This window comes from Pyrgilauda ruficollis, unplaced genomic scaffold (genome assembly GCF_017590135.1).
Source record: "Pyrgilauda ruficollis isolate IOZ18807 unplaced genomic scaffold, ASM1759013v1 scaffold5, whole genome shotgun sequence".
NCBI classification, from domain to species: Eukaryota; Metazoa; Chordata; class Aves; order Passeriformes; family Passeridae; genus Pyrgilauda; species Pyrgilauda ruficollis.
Genome location: NW_024526599.1, coordinates 5,434,854 through 5,442,269, shown reverse-complemented (window position 1 = coordinate 5,442,269; position 7,416 = coordinate 5,434,854).

Sequence of the window (7,416 nt, the reverse complement as noted above, 5' to 3'; positions counted from 1 at the left end):
CCCGCCGCCGGGGAAGGGCTCGGGCGGGGCGCGGCGCCGGCTCCGCCCGCCGGGCTCCGGGCTCCGGGCGCGGGGAAGGCTGCGGGCAGCGCGCTCGGGATGTGCCGGCCGCCCCGCGCTCGGGATGTGCGGTCGCTCCGTGTTCGGGATATGCCGGCCGCCCCGCGCTCGGGATGTGCCGGCCGCCCCGCGCTCGGGAGCCAGCGGCGGCAGCGCTGCCGGCCTCAAGCAGGGATTTGGAGAAAGAGGGAGTCGTGCCAGAGCCGAGCCGGTGTACGTGCCGCACACCCGAGTCTGCTTCCTAGCTTTCCCAGTCCCCGAGATGCCTTCTGGGGCAGCAGAAAAGGGATGCCTTTGCTCCGAACAACTGCGGAAATCCTTGCTTACAAGCACCGCAGCTCGCACAGAATTTCTGATCCTCAAATGTGGCTGTTGCCAGAGCAGGTGTGAGGATGAATAAAGCATTTACATATTCTGTCGAGCAAAATAAAATATTTCATATTTATTTACAAGGCTGGAAAGGTAAAGACAACAGCTGCTGCTTTTATTTGGTTCTATACCAATAACCTTTCAAAACAGCTCTCCTGCCAGCCAGCTTGACAGAGGACTAGTGCCAGTCAGCATTGCTGTGCCTCTGGTAGGGTCCAGCTGAGAGATTCAAGGAACTGTCTCAGTGCATATCTGGGGGACCTGATTTACCAAAACGTGCTTCAGCCCTGGTTGTATTTCCCAAGAATAGGAACTAGGAGACTTTGCTTTCTCTATGGCTGATAGCACTGATACTTAAACAATGTTCTTCCCAAACCTTGCAGAAGCTGTTCTTCCAAATAGGAATACTCTTTACTTCCTGTCACTTAGGTAAATTTGTATTCATACTTAAGGTAGTTTCAGGGATCAGCAACATTATCTTTCCTTTTCTGTCCTCTTTTTCTTCGAAAGGAGACTCGGTACAAGAGCACTTCCCTTGTCAAAGGTAATGCTCAATAAATAATATGCCCTTATCTACAGCAGAGACTGTTAAGGGAGCATCAAGGAGTAACTTCAGTGATTTAGAGTTGTTTTTGAAATTCAAAATATGTCCTGAGAACCCCCTTGGATCTTTACTAATTCAGGCTATCTCTTCAGGAAGGGCCTTGCTCTTAGTCAGCACTTCTGAGACTGTTAATGGAATGCCCCTAGCTTATTGCAAAATAGATTTCTTTGATGACTAAATAAAGAGCCAGGAGTTTCAATTCTCCTACCCCTGTTTATTCATTTCCCAAGTCAATCCAATTGTAGGATTTATTTTTTGATTTCTCAACAGATATAAATGCATGCCATGAGTTTTAGTAATTACAGCACTTGTATAATACATGGCCATGACAGCTTGCAATCCTTTCCTTCTCTGACAAGTAGTCAGCAGTGGCCTTCCACTGATCTCAGGAGTGTTGCTGTTTTGCCCTACTCTGCACATTCCTTCTAACTTAACATTTCTAACTTAGACTACTTCTAATGTCTTGGAGGGTATAGTGAAATGCTACAAACCTTTGTAATCTGCCCATTTCAGGATTCCATAGCTAAGGGAAGGCTGTTCCTTACTTACACTTCCACATTCCTGGAAGTCAAGAAGTGCAGTTGCCTAGAGGTTGTTTTGCTGGTAAGGGTTGGCTCCCCATGCTAGAGAAAGAAGGCATTACACCCTGTTACAAGGCAATTCTGTGTTCAGCCACAACTGAAATGTTAAATGGATATGCATTTCTAATAAAAACCAGCATTTTTTTTTATTGCTTGTAGAAGAGTGGAATTTAATGGCCCCATAAACACCGCCTTGAACCAAAAGCCATGAAAACACTAACATCAAGGGCAGAAGGAGTCAAGTAGCAAATGGGCTGTTCGGTATGAAATGAGCTGCTTGGGTGATCACCTCCAAAGCAACTGTGGATACTTTGCTTTGTGTGCACTCAAATTTCCATCCCAAAAACCATGATAAGCCATGAGTCATTGAATCATGGAACCATGTGTTGGGTGGTACTTCCAAAAATCTTCACATCCCACCTTATCAAACCAAGCCTAGATGCAGCAGGTTGTGCCGGCTATGCCTCCTATCCAGGAGAGTTTTGAGTATCCCTGAGTGAGGGATACTGCCCTCAATGGGGAGGCCATCCTGCCAACAACTCACTTTTTTTTTTTTTTAATCAAATCAGACTTTCCCACATTCCAGCTTGTTCTAAATGCATATTGTCCTAGCCCTATGTTCCTCCCAGTATCTGTGAACAGTAGTTAGAATTCCATTCAGCCTTGGCTTCTTTGAGGCTGAACAAAACTCAGTTCCCTCAACACCACTTTGGTTGTTGTGTAACTCAGCCTCAGTCATTTTGGTGTCCCTTTGTTGCACTCACTCCAGCCTACCAATATCTTTCCAGCACTAGGAACCCCAAACTGGACCCAGCTGTGCCCACAGAAGTGGTCTCACAGCTGATAAATAGAGGAGAATAGTCACTTCCCAACCTGTTGGCTACGCTCTTGCGATGTCTTGGTATGGACTGTAAAGTTAGACTGTGCAAACTGACTTGCATTAAATAAATGAGCCACATGAACTTTAAATCTCAGCTTCCTATTTAAGGCAAGTCTATAAATGAGCTTTTGCTGTGAATATGTATATGTACTAAGATGAAATTAGATAGCATATCTTAACAGCTTGGAAAAAAAGGCTGTTGGATTTATGTTGTTTCTGCTGTAAATCCCACTTAGGGAGGTATGGCAGGGTGTAAGAGATCCGATTTACGCAGTTTGCCTCTGGCAGTCTCTGTTCAACTCCCTTTACTGTTAGACAATTGTCTTGTCAAATTCTGTCCAACATGCAGGGTTTTTTCTGATGGAACAATGAACATTTATGCCAGCTCCTCCTAAGTTTACGAGCTCTCAGGAGCAAAATAAAGGTCTGCATGTGGTGCCCAGACTTGAAGCAGTAATGACTTTTGTTTGAATCACAGACCTAGGAAAGAGTTGCCATTCCTTGTCCATTAAGTTGTCCAACATCAAATTTGCTGAAATGGCAAATAAGGCTTGATGAATATCAACAAGAAAAGGCAGCAGCTGTTCCATCTCCTGATCCCAGACATAATTTTCCTTATATTATAAAAAACACTGCCCCTTGATCACTGACCTTTAAAAGCAGTGCTGTGGTGCCTGCCACTCAATCAACCCAAATTCTGCCAGTCCTTACTCACACAGATTTTCCTGGAGTGAGTCAGATTTCAGGGATTTAAGTGTTCTACATAGCACGGAAAATCCCTTAAAAATAAAATTGGGAAAAAAAACCTGAAAAATGACCTTGAGAAAAAAATATCTGCGATGAATCTGTTATGTGGTACCCACACAGAGATCATATGGTATAAAATTATATAGGAAAAAGACTTTTATTACTTAAAAGGTCAGAACAAAAGTGTTTCAATAGCTAAGGAGTGAACTTTCTATTTATACAGATCTGTAAACATTTTGCCATACAGTTATAAGCTGTTGCTGTTCCTTTTTCTCACAGGTTCAATTCTACTTATTCCCCTTTTTCAAACGCAGTAATATAACTGTATGCACAAAACCACATCATCAATCTGCCTTAGGGGTAAATGCAAGTCAGCAGGTAATGAGAGGTATTGGCAGGTATGTATAAATACAACTTGGAGCTGCTAACAGCAGTACTTCCCAGCTAGTGCTGGTTAAACAAACAGCTGGGTGCATCTCGTTCAAAAATGATTGCACCAAAGGCTCAGTACAACTGGCTGTTTGCTCACAGGCTGTGACTGAGTTCAGCACTGCTTCCACACAAGGTAGGACTGCAGAGCTGAGCGCTGCGTTTCAAACACAGCCTTCCCAAATCACCTCGTGCATTGCAGGCACTTATTTCAGTCAGACTAAGTCAACTCTGTAAGATCGAGTAGTTCATCCAAGAAGTGACAGGTTTAAAGTTGCCCGTCTATCACCAACAATTATCTATTTGTATTTCCATACCTGTGACACAGTCTGTAAGTAACTAGACACGCTAGTTTTCTCTATTCATTCACTGTTCCCAGTTGGCAATCTTTATGCAATGAGCATGTCCTTGATATTTCTTTATATTCTCAGTATGTATTTTGCCATCTTATTATTTCTTTACTGACATGCTGTCCTTTCTCTGCAGAGAATATGGTAATTGTCATTGCTTCACAGTTTTCTACACACTGTTTCTTCACAGTTTTGGGTTTTCTATGCTGTTTTAATTACTACATCTCAATCTCAATATTCAGCTTTTATTATGATCTATTTTCTGTCATTTGAATTCAAAGAGGCTGGCCAAAATTTAATAGAATTTTAAAATACCAGGAATAAACAATTTTACTTTTTTGTTGTTGTTGCTTGCATTTTAGACATTTTTTCCTTCCTGTTTTTTCTTAATTCAGCTTCTTTTCAAGTACAAAAATTTCTGAAAACTCAAAAATGTAATGTGGCAAATGACACTTTATTAGTGTATTGAAAGTTTGGTGGACAACTAGTTTGTTGTCATTTCTAAAGAGGTTTTTAGATGCCCTTGAGGCAAGCCTGCTCTGTTTATTTTAGAGTACTCATCACAGAGAATAGATTCTCACAGCTTACAGCTCGAATATCACACACACTTCAGTCCCCAGTTTCTGGTAGCTGAGGAAGCAATGAATCTCTAGATGCTTTCCGAAAGTGAGTCAACTCTATCTCTTGTTTTATGCTTGGTTGCATGCCAGTTGCTTCTAATTCTAGAGATCCTTGCTGTTACAAGCAACAATACCACTCACTCTTTGCTTTGTCAAAAAATTAGTCTTGTAACAATTTTTAAAGGTTATGTATGTTCTTAAAACTGAATCAAATGCTTTTCGGGCTCAGTTTTTGACTTGCTGATGATGTCTGTGCAGTGTTGAATGTGTTGTCTTTGGACAAACAGAACTAAGTTTAAAAGATGAAAAACTTTCAAATATGTGTTCCCTCCTCTCCAAGTTACAGATCTCAGAATACACAAAACTGGTCACAAAGTTTGCACACATTCTTTCCTCCTTGTAGAGAATGCCTAGAGCATACAGCTGACTACACATTACTCAGAAATATATTTTAGTGAGCTTATTTCTCAAAAATATCCATATGTTTTGGAGGGTTTTTTTTGTTACCATATGCTACTCTTTTCATGACAAACCCTTTTCATATTGCTCTTAAGCTCAAGGAAATGGGTCATCTTTTGACCTTGCTCAGCCAGCCTTCATTAAGATGAAGAAGATTGCTGGTGTGGTTGGCATCTAGGTCCTGAAGAGATGCTCCAAAGAATCAATATGGATAGAGTAACCTATCCGAAACGTAATTATTTTGATGAATAATGGCATCCATGAATGAAGACAGCCCTTTGATAATGCTGTCTGATATATAATGCCATGTAAAACACATCATATTTGTTGTGAGCGTAAATAGAAGATGCAATTAAAAAGTTTCCAGTGAAAATTTATGAAAATGTCATCTTATATAAAGAAATATTTTTTTTCAATCACTAAGACACAAAGTGAATATCTTTCTCCCATGTTGCTGAAATTAAATTAATTCTTGTAATTTTCTGCACACTATTTCAGTGAACTTTCCCACATTTACACAGAATTTGCAGGCTGTTCTGAGCCCCTCACTGGCTTCATCCAGGGTCATTCTGTACCTCTGTGTGGCATTTTATGCAGTAATATCTTTTGGAAAAAATACATAGCATTAAATTAATGGATTTCCTTTGTAAGTATTTCTTATCCTTGAGAAATTACTTTAATTGCTAAAGAAGTGGAAAAAGAGTACTGTCCATACCTTTTATGACTCATTTTAAAAAGTGAAGTGGTTACTGTCTCATTTGTGCACTCTGTCAGAATTTTGGAACTTCTGAAGGACTAAATTCTAGGCTAAATGCAGCAAACCTGTACATTCCCTTTCTCAAACTGTAATTCTATGACTCAAACGCTCACAAACAGAAATGCTGAGAAGTTTCAGCTGTTTCATCTTCTTCCTTGCTGATACTTTCCATTACAGGTGTCACACCTTCTAGTGTAGTGAAACTTCAGTGCCTCATTTTTGACTGACAGCACTGTTTGTGAGCAAGTTAAGCTTGTCAGCCTATCTTCTTCATAAGGTTGAAAAGTGCTCTGCTCCAAAAAGTCTGCCTCCCACTCCGAACTGAACCAGCAGTTTTCTACATGAACTCCGTTTTCCTTTGTTATGTGCCTGTGATAACCACCCACATTTTCCAGAGTGATGGCATTTGAATTGCTAGGGGTATTTTAGGATGGAGGAGAAGGAATGGGAAGAGGCTTGGGAAAAAAGTGGGTAGGGGTTTGGCATGTTTGTAAGGCTAAGCATTCTGTGACTGAACACAGCCAGGAGACCAGCAGCCAGAGCACCCTCTGTGCACACAGCTTATCCACCCTGCCCAGCTTCAGCACAAAGGAATGTGCCAGCTCCTGCTTTTCCAGAGCAGCTGAAAGCCTCCTTCATGCTCCACTGAAATTGTGCTATCATTCCCTGAAGATCTATTCCCTTCACGCTGCACGTCTGGCCGGCACAGCCTTCCTTCAGCAAGAAGCTCTTTCTGCAGCGCTGTTTTGCAGGTTGGAGTGGGGAAGATTCAACTGCTCTTCAGCATCACCTCCCTGTCCTGCAAGATGCAGCATGATCATCTCAGGGTCCTGGGGAATGGTAAGACACATATGATCCCCCCAGAAATGCAAAAACTTCTCAAGAGGCTGTGTGTGGCTGTCTGTGGTGGAGGTGTTTGCATCTGAGGTTTTTATCTTAGACTTCTTTTAATGTCAAGAGAGACCTACTTAGTCTAACCAGTGGAGTTGAAAAATTTATTGTGTTGGGTTGGATAAATTGCACCCTAAACACCATCAGCTGTTTATAAGACCTTCTTCAACCCTAGTTGAAGAAACCTCAGCTAGTTCTTTGTACACTGTGGGTACCTAAACTCCAGTGAAAGGAATTTCACCTGTCACTAGTGACACCGCAAGGATGTGCAAGTGTATTTTCTCCCCATCAGTATCTGGATTGAAATCTTGTATATGGGTAGTTGTTCCCCAGATCCTCAGTGAAGTTTAAACACATAGTGTCCATTGATTTCAGGTACAAAAACTATAGAGTGTTGGAGCCTTAATGCTTTGCAGATTGTGTCACATTTGTCCTTATAGATGGTCTGTATGATATTCTCTTTCTTGTTCACAAAGACTTGGGGGGGCTTCCCTGAATACAGAAACTATCCAAAATACCTCTCCCAGACAAGTTCCAGATATGAACTCCCTTTTTCCTAAATATCCTTTACTGTGTTACAGGCAAAATTTCCTATGTGGCAAGTCCTAGACTGCCAAAAATAGAAAGAAAAAAGAACCCAAAATAACAAATGTTTTCATCTGTAAACTC